This window comes from Pezoporus occidentalis, unplaced genomic scaffold, assembly GCF_034315485.1.
Source record: "Pezoporus occidentalis ecotype Australia unplaced genomic scaffold, CSIRO_AGI_Poc_V1 ctg17, whole genome shotgun sequence".
Taxonomy (NCBI): domain Eukaryota; kingdom Metazoa; phylum Chordata; class Aves; order Psittaciformes; family Psittacidae; genus Pezoporus; species Pezoporus occidentalis.
Window position 1 is genome coordinate 3,180,116 of NW_026913531.1, and position 15,145 is coordinate 3,195,260.

Sequence of the window (15,145 nt, forward strand, 5' to 3'; positions counted from 1 at the left end):
CTGAATAGTAGCTATTTCATCATGTGTTAACCAGAACCCTTTATTTGTGTTCTGTGATTTACGGTTGACTTTTTGTCTGCACACACATTTGTCCACACACACAGACAGATTACTTGCTATTAAAAACGTAGAGTGCCTGCTTAATTTATATGGGTACTGGCTTTTACAGGTTTATAAAGGGGAGGGTCCAGAAAGTTTCAAAGAATAATGATTAATGGTGACTTTCAGTTTCACCCAGGCTATAGTGCCATCAGAAAATCTTATCTCCATGAAGACCTTTTCCACACACACACACAAAATCAAACCAAAACAAAACCCCCACAAACAAAACCAAAACAAACAAACACAAAACCACACACACACACACACACACACAAAACCCAACTAACCAAACAAAACCCACCAAAAAACCCAAACATGCTTGTTCCATGCTTTTTATTATCCTGGTATCATTGATCTCATTCAGTGCCTATTAACTGGGACAAACTAATGACTACAGTGGAATAGTGAGCTCATAGAAGGACAACTGACAAAAGGCTGACTGAGGAGTGGGACTTCCACCTGAAAGAAAAGTTCTGCATCCTTACTGAGGGTGGCTCAAGCTTCTGTCTCAATATATGTGCTGGTGTAGAAGCTTGCAACATATAGACAGACAGGATATGTACATTTGTAATGTTAGCCATGGAGAGACACTGTCTACCAGACTGATTGCCTAAGTCTTTGCAAGATGTTCTAGGAACTCCAGTAACCAGGATGCCTCTGAAATACTCAGTGATGGTGCCAGTGTGTTATGCTTGTAAAACCCAAATCATTAAAACCGAACACATTATCTGTCTTAATAATTTGTAATTGTGTACAAATAGCAGTAAATGAATCATTCACATTTATTGGGAAAGTGGTTTCCTACATTTTTTTGAAATTAAGTTTGGTTTGCATATAGTGGTGTAGAAGTAGACAGGAGTAGCAGAAAAAAATATACTGAATGAAAAGCTGGCACAGAATGGTCCCTTTTATAGAAACAGAATTAATCAGGAAGAAACACATTTGTTCTGTAATGAATGTGTCATGAACAACAGCAAAGACGGACTTCATTTATTATTCAACTGTTCCTCCTCTGCGTCTTCTCTGACCCCACCATTCTTCCACTGGACCTTTGGTTCAAGCTTCTCCTGCTCCAACCTAAAATTGCTTGAAAATCCATGCATTCTTGGAACCTCTTTTTTCGCTGGGAAAAAATAGGTCAAAAGATGGTGATCCAGAGTCAAGTCTTGAGCAATATGGTACATAAATTACGAACCAGCATAAAAAAATCTATTTTACATGTAGAAGAACAGGGAAGACAGGTGGGGAGAGGCTCCCAGACACTCTATGGCTCAGTCAGAGCAACATGTTTCCTATTCTAAGACTCCTGATATGTTTAGGCTTTAGCTCATCTAAAGCCATATTTAGCTTGTCACAGGTGTTTAATGTGTCTATGCTCAATGTGCAGCGAATGTGTAGACAGGAACTAGTCTAAAATTAAATACTGCTACCTTTATTCACTTTGCAAACCTGAAAACTTCTCTTTTCCTTTTTAAAACTAATTTGAATATAATTAAGATTAAGTAATAACTTTAGAATACAAGTTCACTGTTTTGAACACAGCTTGGTGTTGTCAATATATATAAAATACAAACTATTTTTAAGACTACATTTCCACAAGAAAACACTCAGGGTCCAGAATGATCTGCAAGAGGATCTATCTAGGTTCTCAAATGAATGAGTTTCAACCTCTAAAATTCTTAGAACTAAAATCCCAAATAACTGGTACAAAAGAAGTGAGGAAGAAAAGAAGCATGAGCATCAGAAGTTTCAGAGACTTGACAAAGTTGGAATCCTGTAGCTGGAAGCAAAGCAAGGAGTTTGATAAATTCTTCCTACTAAGAATGATTCTCATTCTAATACAAACTCAATTTCATTATCCCTAGAACTTAAGCCTTCTGATAGCAGAGAAATATTCCTCTGAACTTCACCTGATTAAAATGAATACTGTTGGAAAATAACACATTTAACATTATTCAATTAAAAAAATATTGTGTGTCAAGCAAGTAACATCGTTTAAATAGTTAAACATACTCTGCTGGAATCTGCTTGTGAATAGCAGAGCTGAGTTTTATTATTTAGCATCACACTGGCTTATTTTGTTGTGCAGACTGTTGGTGTTTCTTTTATGAATTTGTTCTCTTTGTCGGCATTGTCACTTTCTATCCTGAAAGTTTAGGTAGTTGTCAATATGCATATACTCCTGTCTCATGCTTATTACTTTACAGAAGTTGTACAGGTTTGGAAGTATAGAATTTAGTAGAGATAACAGAGAGGTGAGTGCTACTTCTTTGTTCCATGAACTGAAGAAAAGTAGAAGACATTTTTCCAGGGAAAGCACTAAGTGTTTCTAAAACAGAGCTTATAATTGCAGAGCTTGCCATGAAAGATTGGAAGGCTCTGTTTGGCTAAGAATAAAGGGAGAACAATTTTTTTAGCCACTCACACATCTTTTCAAAGCTGGCTGAGAAGCAGTGTCTATATCACTCAAAGTTCATTTACACAGAAAATCACGGTAGCATTTAACAGACCTTGTAAAAAAGACCGGTTTCTTGTTCTTGTTTAGTTATCATAGAATAATAGAATCATAGAATAGTTAGGGTTGGAAAGGACCTTAAGATCATCAAGTTCCAACCCCCTTGCTATGGGTAAGGACACCTCACACTAAACCATATCACCCAGGGCCTCATCCAACCTGGTCTTGAACACTGCCAGGGATGGAGCGTTCACAACCTCCCTGGGCAACCCATTCCAGTGCTTCACCACCATAACAGGAAAGAATTTCCTCCTCACATCCAATCTAAACTTCCCCTGTTTAAGTTTAAACCCATTACCCCTTGTCCTGTCACTACAGTCTCTAATGAAGAGTTGCTTCCCAGCCTCCCTTTAGATACTGGAAGGCTGCTATGAGGTCTCCACGTAGCCTTCTCTTCTCCAGGCTGAACAGCCCCAACTTCCTCAGCCTGTCTTCATACAGGAGGTGCTCCAGTCCCCTGATCATCTTCATGGCCCTTCTCTGGACTTGTTCCAACAGTTCCATGTCCTTTTTATGTTGAGGACACCAGAACTGCACACAATACTCCAGGTGAGGTCTCACGAGAGCAGAGTAGAGGGACAGGATCACCTCCTTTGACCTGCTGGTCACGCTCCTTTTGATGCAGCCCAGGATACGGTTGGCTTTCTGGGCTGCAAGCGCACACTGAAGCTGGCTCATGTTCATTTTCTCATCAACCAACACCCCCAAGTCCTTCTCCACAGGGCTGTTCTGAATCTCTTCTTTGCCCAACCTAAAGAGATGTGCAAGTATTCTTGGGTTAGTTTTAATGGGCCTATAAGGTGCACATATATCTAGATTTAAGCATCTAGTAGTGGGAACATCCAGCCTAAAATAAATGTAATTGGAAAGGCACAAGAGATAACTTCCACAAGTCACATAGTGCATCCAAAGCAGGAAACTAGCTCTCTCATTTATCTGTGATGCATAATGCTAGACACCTACTTTTTTTCAGCACCCAGGCCTCACACATACCTGCTTTTAAGAGATTATGCATAGCTTTTGATCTTAAACAAAAGCCAGACAAAACCCCATACCCTTTGGCATCACCGAGCTTTTGTCCTTTTCAAACTGACCTTGTAGTCTAACTGCTTGCCCAGGACTGAGCTGAAGGTTCTTTATTTCTTTGTCTTGAACGGCCATTTTCATACAGCACTAGCACAACACTCTCTGACATTTTTTGAAGAAATAAAGGTACAGAAAGTCATGGGAACAGAGCCCAGAAAAGTAGGACATTACTCTAATCATTATACTGCAGTTAGGTTGTTTATTGCTAGCTCTGTTTGGTGCCATGAACTTTACTTTCTTGGCAGCAGAGCGGCTCTATGTTAACAGAAAATGTCAAATGGCCTTATTCTGAATTACTGCGAAGCAGGGCTTTGGTCCAGCAATTTGGCTTGAAACATGTAGTATGGCTATGCTCAGAATACAGGTAAACCACTTCCTCCAGATGTTCTCTTATTACAAGCATATTTTCAGAGAGGCAGCCTCCTTCATTACTGACATTCATTCTGCTCAGTATCTTTGGTAGCTCTGAGGACTTCTGTGGAGTCTTAGTAGTTGTCCACCTCTAGTAAAATCACAACAGAGTTCTGAATCAGGATAACAAAGCACATAATCCAGAAGAGATACCTACCATCCATAGTGGCTCAGAAAGTTCCATGGAAGCTGGAAGTAAGAAGATCTCTATTAGGAGTCAAGGTGGATCTACACGTATGCAGACTTAGGAGCCAAAAGTGACAGTCCTGATTTTTGAAAGGTTTCATTTATCTGCCTCCAACTATTAGAACAGTTAAGCCCTACACATGCTATTTGAGTCAATTCTCTACCTAATACAAGCTGCATCCACAAAGCATGGTAGCTTTATTCATGCATAGAATCACAGAATGGTTTGGGTTGGAATGGACCTTAAAGATCATCTAATTCCAAAACGCTGTCGTATATTTACAATTTCCCATAGTTTAAATATTTTCCTGTAGTTAGTCGGATTGGGAATACCCCTGTGTAGGTTTCAGCTCACTGTTATTGTTGTAATACCAGCAGTCAGCCAGATCCTCACTCTCCGCAGTTAAAGTGTGGAGTGTATTCCCACTTTTCTGCATATCAGCTGGCACAGTCACACAACTTGGTACATCACAGATAAAGACAAAACAAATTAAGCAGAATAACTGCTCCATTTCTGCCCAGGTTTAAGTGCAGAAAAGAATATTTTAGAACAAAACCATATACTTTACTAAATCAATTAGGTCTCACATTACTTTTTATAGTTTCATATATTAGCAGAGTAAGTCAGAACCTTATTTAATAATGATATTAGGGTTCAGAAATAATCTTCATTTTGATGTGTCTTGGTATGTATATAGAAAAAACATTGATTTAAAGCAGCTCACATTTCTTGCACTTAGGCTTCCTTCAGGCAATCTCCTGCCTATAACATAAACAAAATGAATGATGAACGGGTCTTAGGGAAGACTAATGTTGTCATGACAGCTGTTGCACTGGTATTGGGTGGGAATTGGAAATCTCCCTATCTCACAAAAAGAAAGTCAGTCATGATCTGCCACCCAAGCAATTTCCAGATTCCAAGCCTGACGTAAAGGAAATGTTACACAGTCAAGTGGCTATAGAAAATCAGAGTAAATTCCTATGGCTGCATCCACTGATCACCTGGCAAGGAAGGAAAACCTCTTAAAATATTCCCTAGTCACAATACAGTGCTTTTCAGAAAAACACCAAGAAGGTATGACTCATTTTAATTTATTCAAACTAAGAAACAAAATAGCTAAAAAGGGGTTTATATGCAATAGATACATTTGCAGACACAAGTCACACTTCATGAAGAAATTCCAAAAGAATTACATTTAGCAATTGTCCTTTTTTTAATGTTTTTTATGTTATCTAATTATCAAGGCAGGTGGACAAACATAAAAGGAGTATTTTAAACAGAAGCAATAGCTCACAAAATTGCCTGTTAATAAGGGGTGATTGTGTATCAATCAAGACATCAAAAAGATATGAGGACAGAGACTTCTTTAAAACAAATGTTAATTTCAACAGCAACTCCTGACTGAATATTTGATCACAAAATTTTAAAGCAATTAGTTCTTTGTCACAGCAGTATTAGGTCACCACAAATAAAGTAATGTGATTTTATTCTGGCATTGTGCGAATAATGCAAGCAGCAAGGAAACAGAACAATCCATTGATTTAGTTCTCATTCTGCTCTAATGTGGTTTTTATGTTGAAACCCCAGGCTTTGATGGATAGCCATCAACACCCATTTCTTTACCTCTGCAATGTTTGAGCTTCTTAGCACTTTATTTTTGTGTCTTGTTTAAAGCACAAAGAGGGGAAAAAGAGTCTTTTTAACAGATGGTGCCTGACATATGTATTAAATATAACAGGTGTACAAAAGCCCTGCTAGTCAGAGCAAGTTTTTCTGTCCATTTAAACATGGGCTGCATATGCATGTGTTTGTTTATCCCCTTATGGAGGACAAGAAAGCCATCAAGATGTCAATTGCCTGTTGTTAGAGTCATACAGAGATATGAATGCTCTGAACACGGGACATTATCACAGTTGGACACAAAAGCCTGTTGTCAATGATGCGAGAAAGAGAAACAAAGACAATATGTTTAGTTCATCAAAAAGATGAAAGTTTCCATGTGGTTAATATGTGTTCTGTGTGTTGCTGTTACAGCCAAACAAACTCAGAGAGCATAACAAAGCTGTAATAAAAGCGAAACCTTTGGTGAAGGCAGGTCAAAGATTTTGAATTTTCTTTCTCATTTAAACTGTATCAAAAGATCTCTGGAGTAGAGCAATATAAGTGCTTTTCCATTTGCAATTTTTTTTTAATTAAACACTCAGTCTGGTTTGTAATTTATATTACGAAGACTAATAATTCCTCTGCTGTATGAGAAAACTGAACTCAGCATATCTTTATTTTTCATAAATTTTCTGGGCCCTTTTCTAAAGGAAGAATTTTGAAGTCAGAGTGCAGTAAAAATTATTAAACTGATCAAAAAGTAAGATTTAATATAGGGAGCTGAGAAAATCAGAAGTTTACACAACGGATCACCTCTGATTTTTTTGCTGACTTTTAAAGGACATAAATCATTTGTAAGAAAGGGTCCTGTGTGCCTTTATGGAAACTTCCTGCCCAATTTTTTTTTCAGCATCTTCACTGATTCCAAATACATTTGATAGTGAAATACAGAGCAATTTCCAAGAAGTTTCTGAAAATAAGTTCCTGAAGAAGGATGAGCGAGGCTCAGATTAGTAACCTTCCTGAATAAAAGGCTTTGGTGTGAATCTATTAGCTGAATTGGCAGGTGCCAGCAACAGCCCCAGGCTGACATAATGCTTATGGAACTACTTGTTTTTATCAAGTGCTTTTTGCTTTTTGCACTTATTGGGTGGTAGAGTTTTTTGCTTCCCCCCCCCCCCCAACTCTATTGAAAGAAAGGAACGATACAACTGTATCTCATAGAAGCAGTACATTTAGCGTTTTACTTTCAGTAAACTTACATGACCATAAGTATACAGTGTAGCCTACAATCTTTATTTGATATTATTCATCTTTCTAATGAAGTTCTGCAATTTTTTAAAGGAGTTTTGCATTTCTACAGAGACAAGTTTCAAAACACTAAAGAGAAACAAGGATTACTTTGTTAAGTGAATATTAATTTCCACAGATGTCTCCTTTTAGAGTTAAACGTTTATTTTGATGTGTGAATGAGAAGATAATGCATACATCTATTTTTTTCTTAGGCATCAAAACTTGTGTAATTGTTTGTAAGAAAGTATTACATGTGAAGACTTAGTATGGAACAGCTAAGCAGATAGGTGGAGTTTTCTTGTAGGCAAAGGTATGAGTTAGAATACATGCCCTTTCTTAAAATGTCACTCATTTCATGTGCAGTATCTTCTTTAATTTTTATTTTTTTTCCCTTATCCTTAAGAAAAAGCCAGCTCCAGTAACTGAACCTCACACACATTTTCTGGTGACAATACTGGGTGAAGACATCCCCACAGAAAGAGGTTACTATCACATGGACCTAGTGCCATTATTATACAAGGCCATAAGAATTACTGAAATAATCTTAACATGCTTGTCTGTGAAAAATGGGAACCAGTTTATGGAATAAGTAATCTGGCAACGATGAGCCTGAGAACTGCTGCTAGTGTACAGATCACCGTCCTGTTGCTGTAATTTACCTATGTATTTCATCACAAAGCACAGAGGAAGGAGGTACTGTGGTTTTGTGCTTTAAAAAATGCATATCCATGTATACACTTTAAAAGGATTTAAGGAGATAAAAAGTCCTGTTTACGAAATGCACATTCTAAGTATATGGTATTTGTTAGGATACCCAATACTTTAGAGTGTTGTTATTTCAGAGTGAAAGTTCAGAAGTATTGGGAACCAGACTGCTTAAAATCCTCCCATGTCTCAGACAGATACTGTATCAAAAAATGCCTAGCCCTGTAATGCCTGTATTCAACAGAACTTCACTTCTTCTGCTGAAAATTTTCCTTGCAGCTAATATTAGATGGTCATTTCTAAAGTGCAGAGAATGACCCAGATTCTCCCACTGAAGCCCAGCTCCAAGTCGGGTTGAGTCAGGTTAGCGCAGCCTCCTGGCATTTGCAAAGAGTATGGTATTTGCTGGTGCCACCTACTTTTGCATAATGGTCAGGTGGGTGGGCTACTCTCCTAGACAGAAAGAGACCTACAGCTTGATTGTGCCAAAGGCAGATGGAGCATGCAATTCCCACAGCCCCAGTTTGCCGGGGGTGAAAATCTCCCTGCAATGACATATCTCCTGTATGAAATTTCTCTTGGATAACAAGTTCTGAAAGTAAAGTCCAGAACCTTGTTGCTATCTCTCATTTTCCCTCCTCAAGAAATACCTGCTTGAAATACAAAGGTAGCAAACTTGCTTAAAGCAATCCATTTGGTCCCTTCTAAAGATCAGCAAATTATGACCCTCCTGAAGCACTTGGTGTTACTTGTCCAGTTTTGGCAGGATCACAGCTTGATTTGCTGTGGAACTACAGCCAAAAAGATGCAGACAGCAATGGCTGCATACCTGAAGTTACATTCACAAACACAACCTTCAGCATATGCAGTAGTAAATACAACAGAGATAGGGTAACCAGTCATGGTTTTGCTGTCTTTATTCTCACATAGTTTATCTTTAACATGCATTCAAAACCCAGTAATAACATATTTTTATTTGGATCCATTTATTAATGTAATTCTATAGTTCACTTGTTTTGTTTTGTTTTTTTTTTCTCTCACTTTACTGTGTGTCTATTACAGTTCTAGTCTGAATTTGAAATCCATGCTGTTATACCAACCATTAGTTTACTTTGGATACATGATTGAATTCTTTTGTAAAGGAGTTAAAATATGACAAATATAGCAGACCCATGTGTTATCAACACATGCAGGCAATTTCCTTCCTACTGCATTTTCCCCAGTTTTAACTTTGGTATAGTCTTAAATAATATAAGAGGTGCAATGATTTCTATTATCACAGAAAACAGAAGGGTACTGGTATGACATTTTGCTATACAATGACATACTATATTAGTGAGGTGTCATGTTGTTATATTCAGATTCAGTTAATATCCAAGTCTTCACATTTTGTTCCTTTCCAACATATCCAACTAGATACATTACAATGTAAAATGTGCCTTGTATTTAAATTTCAGTATTTATACAGTATCTTGCAGCTGATTGTGTGAGCTTCACAGTGTGATAATTTCAAAGACAAGTGTGGAATGAGGTGAGACAATATTAAAATTTGTAAATTGTTTTGCAAGAACAGAGGTCCAAAGTAGAGTATAGTAAGCTGGAAATACCTGCCTTCAGAACAAGAAGTAATATAGCTTACCTGCTACATACAGCTGGCAGCAAGAATAGTCTGATTCAAGCAGATAAGAAACTTTCTTAAAATTAAAAATACCAATGCTTCCATCTTCTAGCTAGAACTTGTAGGACCTTCATATCATTTAATGGGAGATTCTAACCCTTCTCTGCTTTCACTGAAATGCATGAAACAGCCAAGATTTCAGTAAGTAAAAACATTAAATATATGCAAAATAAATAGTCAGTACTGTCATTCATTTTCCCACAGAGCTGTGAGAATATTTAATAAGAATATTTCACTTTGCTCCTGTCCCTTTCTAAATCTCTGGTGCAAGAAACCTGAACGTAAGCCATGAACATTTGCCTACAGAAATCTGTCCTGTGACCAGCACTGGAAAGTCTTTTACACTTTTTTCATCCAGTTTTCTTATCCAGTGCTGAGTGTTACGTGCAAATAATATTATTAAAGGAAATTGTAGCAACTGTCCAAAGTTTAGATTTGTGTATAAATGCAAATTTGTACAACTCTTGTTCCTTTGGGGGAAGGCAAGATGGGAAAGAAAGTTATGGGGTAGGATTTGGGAATAAGTGATTAGATGTCTCTAAAGCAGTGGTCTGATGATGACCCTTTAGACCAGACTTCTGACCCTTCTGTTTTCCAGACTTTTGAATTCAGTGACAGGCACTGCCAGAGCATCCTTTGTGCAGGGTCTTGCAGGCCCAGGACACCGTGGTGGATGAGGGCAGTCATGTCAGTAGCATGCTGGAAGCTATTCAGGAGGCAGTCATTGTGACAGAAGGGGAACAAACCACAGTAAGTGCTCTGCTTATAGCTGATGTATAACAGATTAAGTACAGCTCGAGGACTGAAGTTTTTCTTCCTCCCACTGTACACTGACTTTTCTCTTTCCAGTCAGCAGAAGAGAATAAGGACCCCCAAGGGCATGCTGCATGCATATCTGGATGCCCCTTGAAGGTGGTGGGCAGCCCAGTGTGCTCTGGTTTGTATCCTCAGATCCACTATTTCTCATAAGTGGAGTGTGAGGGTGGTCTTCTCCTGCTTTCACTTAAGCTGTAGGCTTCCAGGCGTACATCCCTACCTGAACCTGGAATCCATAAGTAGAATTAATCACTTGTTGTCTGTACTTCATTTCTCCTTTCTTAAGAGATTATGAAGACTGACATACAACTCTCTTGTAATTCTAAGTGTTGGGCTATGTTGTGCTCTGCCTTCTCTTTAGGCTGCTACTTTTCTCCTTACAAAGGGCAAAAAGGAGGTGATCCATAATAAGCAATCTGATTTATAATAATTTATAGCATTTATTGTTTCTAGTATTACACAGAAAATGCTTTTAAAGAAATCAACTTATACAGTGAAGTGCAGTACATACTTACGAAATCTTCCTCAAATAGCTGTTTTCTTGCATATTTCTCTATGAAAACTACAAGTTTGTTGTGTGCTTCCATCCAGAAGTCATATTGATCCTAATATTAAGAAAGGCTTCCACACCTTTTTCTCAGTAGTTCTAGAAGTAGGAAAACTGAAGTATAAATGGCACTTGTTTTAACTTTGTCTCAGGAGTGAAAAGGAAGCTTGAAATGTATTAAGCACTTCATTATTTGGTTGATTTCAGTTATATCCTCATAAAACCAAAGAGAACACCTCTGGATTTTAGTAAATCAGAAATCACATTAGAAGTCTGCTGCTTATTCAAATGAACAATTATTATTTCTAACCTTTGCTGGCTATCTCTACAAATGTATATGTTTTGAAGGTTAAAAATTGCTCTTAGCTGTTTAAATAGTTGTTGATCAAAGCTGTGAATTGTCAATAAGCTTTAATTTGCATCTAACTCAATATAGCACTTTTTTATGGTCACAATGGGAAATATGTTGTCAAATCATAGATGCAAAGTTTGTTTCTTAGTTGTTTTGGCTTTTTTTCTTCATTTTAGCCTACTATTTCAATTAGAACAGAACTTATAACAGCTTGTTAGGAAACAGCAAAGCAACAAGAGAAACTGTTTCATAATCAAGGGCTTTCTTGTACACTTAATAATATCATCTACATGAGAGAATAGAGTTCTTTCCGTCAGTGTTTCCATAGCCAGAGGAACAGCATGAATGAAACTGCTTTTATCACTTTGCTGTTTGTATTTCTGAGCAGTAAGCCAAGAAAAACTCAGCCCAGAGATGTCTTAGGTAGGGAGCGCTGTGCTGAACCTGAGTAATCTGTCCCTCTCTGAGCAGGGAAGAGATTGAGACTCTAATGATGGCTTAATGGAAGGATGTGGCTCACCTCAGTTTCTGCTGTACAGACTTTCTTGAGATGTTTTGACAAATTTGACTTCAAAACATAGTTTCAATCTGGAAAAGCCATTCTGTAGAAATATCATCATAATGTTTCTCATTTATTATCTTTGAATTGGTTCCAAATTGAAAGTGCTTGTTTTAAATGGCATAAAACTAAGACTTTTTTCAGCTCGGAGTCCTTCAAACCCAATTGGATCTCAAAAGTCAAGTCAGATAACATTGCCTTTTTCCTATTAAAAAAAAAAAAAAAGCACACAAAAAGGATTTTATCTTTTGTTACAATTATTTCTTCGTATTAATAAAACTGTGTTCACATGACTGCTTGGTCTCTCTGAGAACTCAGCAAATAATTTGTGATTGTCCAGGTAATAACAAGTCACATGTCAGCTGCTTCAGAGGGATTAGTTTTTCAGGGCCAGTAGGAATAAAAGGAGTTAGACACTCATTTTCTTCATTGAAGGGAACAGGAGTGACGTTGTATGCACAAAGGGAAAAGATGTGTTGTTTTTTACTGTTCTGAATAGAACTGGTCTTTAAAATACACACTGAGTAAAAACAGCCTTTGAAAAGTCCTGTGGTGATTTTGCACATGGAATAAGATTTTTTTTTTTAAATGGGAGTTCTGAATCCTGAGCAGGTAGAATTAGAATTAGTCAGGGATGATAACACAATTTGATTTTAAGTTGAAATTTCTTAGAGATGTAGCTGCTAAAATAAAAAAAAGAAACAAACAAAAATCAAGATAGCTATGACAGCCCTTAAATAAAAAAAAAAAAAATTAAATAAAGTATGAAATTTTCCAAGGAACACAGAAAAAACTAAATATAAACCAAAAATGTAGCACATATGTACCTGATGGGACTACAGGCTGGAGGCAGAGAATGAGAGATATTTTTTTCTTTTAAACTACATGATGCTTGAAGTATTCTGTTAGTCTGGGGACCTACAGCATGACTTTTAATGTGCAGGACTGGCACTCTTCCATTTGAACACAGGAGAGATGGACAGGTTTTTGTTTTGCTGAGGCAATGAGGGTGCCCAGGAAAGCTGAGCTGTGGCTGAAACAGCTGTTGGCACAGAGCCCTTATCTGGAGACCTGCTGATTTTATTGATATGTGTTGCCAAGAGCCACCAGAAAGAGTTCTAACACTCTCTTTTGCTAAAGTACAATTAATAACCCAGAAAAAATAATGCTATGAACAGAGAAAAATCAGATATGTTAAGTGACACATTAAATAAACTGCTTAAAAACTTGTCTTCCACAGACACTATGTTCTGTGTGTGCTGGTCCTTTTCTCATGCTTTCCTATCTGAAAACTATTGATAACTTTCTGGACTGAAATAAACCTTCACTGCTCTTTCCAAGATCCAGAAGTTTCCTCTTTGCCTTGGTGGGTGTTTGTTCCTGATGCCAGAAGGCTCCCAAGGCATCTCCCACACTCGCTGGGGCAGTTCTTTGTACTCAAGCTCCTTGCTTCTGTCCAGGAGCTTTTGCACAGGCAGACCAGTGTAAACAACAGTCCTGCTTCCCAGCTCACTGGCCATACCCTCTTTGATGGTACTTTTTTTTTATGCAGTAGTCCATTAATAGCTTAAAAGTATTGAACATTACATGGGAGCAATGGGCACAGTTAAGACATTTTTTCTCCTGATAAAAAGTTAAAATATCACCTGAAGGAATGCTCTCTTTCCAAGATGAATATTGTGAATACAAAACTCAGAAGCAGTCCCAAGTTAACACTGTCTGTATATGTACATATCTACAACTGTCTGTCCTTTTTAGACCTCATACCTTAGGATACCAAATCAAATATTAAATAAAATGAAATATTTATCAATATCTAATGCTTCACGGTACCTATCATTACTAAACCAAAAAGTATGCATATTTATCCGCTGATATAAATTATTATACCAGTTATTATGTAAATTATATGCAATTTACAATTATTACTATGAAAATTAAAAGTAAGAGCATATTACCATTCTATTAGTAATATGGTAGATGATGATGCATGTTAACCCTGAGATCTATGGAATTCTTTGCAGTAAAAAGTATGACAAGAGAATTCCAAGCTTGAACTTTTAGAAACAAATCTGAATCAATATTTTATTTGGTTTTATTATTGTAGCCCATGTGATTTACTTTCAAATTAGTTCCACAACACATAGTCAATGGGAATATGTACTATCTACTGCAGAATAACCTATATATTTTATGCAGTGGCTGTCAATATTTGATGAGGCTTAGCTGTGAAGCTCAAATCTTCAGTTGTTTCCAGTTTTTCAAACTTTAAATTCATGGTTTTAGTGAGGGAACTGACAATGGTGTTTCAAACTGAGAGACTGTTCATTCCCTTAATGCACAAAGACTTCAAATCTGGTATTTCAAACTCCACTTTGCAAGCTAAAATTAAATGAAATAAGTGGCTCTAGAGATTTTACGTTTGTGATAAATATATTTGCAAGAGCTATATAAAATGTCTGGGGTTCTGCAATGTGCTTGTGTCACAACTAAGAATGCAAAATGTCTCTCAGCTTGCAAACTGTCATTATTATTAGTGAAGATCTTTATTATTATATTTAGATAATTTGCTTGCAAAAATTGGTTTAAAAAATGAAAGGTGATCCCTTTCAAGGTTCTATTTAAAAAGCAGGTAAGTAGATAGGTTTTAAAGATTATTTTTTTTTTAATGCAACATAAAGATGACATTATCTTCCCAATACTAGTTGTAAAACCTTTTGTTTGTAGGGAGAATGATTTTGTAAATATGATGTAGAGTGAAATACTTTCTAGGTGACTGCATTTTGGATGTCATACAGCAGATGCAACACAAAATAGTAAACTAGAATCCTAATTACTATTGCATTGCACTTCTCCATGCTAATCCCTATTATTGCCTCTGGCTCTATTTTTCACTAATAATTTATTCAAGGATAGTAATAAGGACATAATTGAGTCATTGCTTATCTGACATAAAGAGAATTGCTATTCATGTTTGTTTTCCAATCCATCAGCTGCGCTATCATCACTACTTGATTTTGATTTTGACCTACTTTTGTCAAACTTAGGTCTCTTTAGAACCTAAGCATTTTGCTTTGTGAAGTACAAACGCTTTGTTAAATCTGTTTTGCTGGACTATGGTTTCAGCCCGTGCCTTTTTCACTAATACTCTTTATTCAAGATTTGCAGAATTGTAATAAAATACAATGAAAACAGTGAAAAAAAACCAATACTTTTACGAAGTAAATCTGGAACAGAATATGAGAGCTTTTTCCAAACTATTTGTACTTGCTCTTTCATTCTGGACAGATGC

At 36.9% G+C, this 15,145-nt stretch overlaps 1 protein-coding gene and 1 long non-coding RNA gene across 2 annotated transcripts in view; one reads left to right on the forward strand and one right to left on the reverse strand.

The window, feature by feature from the left end:
* Nucleotides 1–15,145, forward strand: part of TRHDE (thyrotropin releasing hormone degrading enzyme) — a 702,876-nt gene that overhangs the window by 332,470 nt on the left and 355,261 nt on the right. The gene's annotated exons all lie outside the window — the stretch shown is intronic.
* On the reverse strand, nucleotides 1,078–3,805 carry LOC134161096 (uncharacterized). The gene is made up of 2 exons (XR_009963826.1): nucleotides 3,712–3,805; nucleotides 1,078–1,225 (listed from the first exon to the last, which is right to left on the reverse strand). It is a non-coding gene; the product is annotated as an uncharacterized LOC134161096 (long non-coding RNA).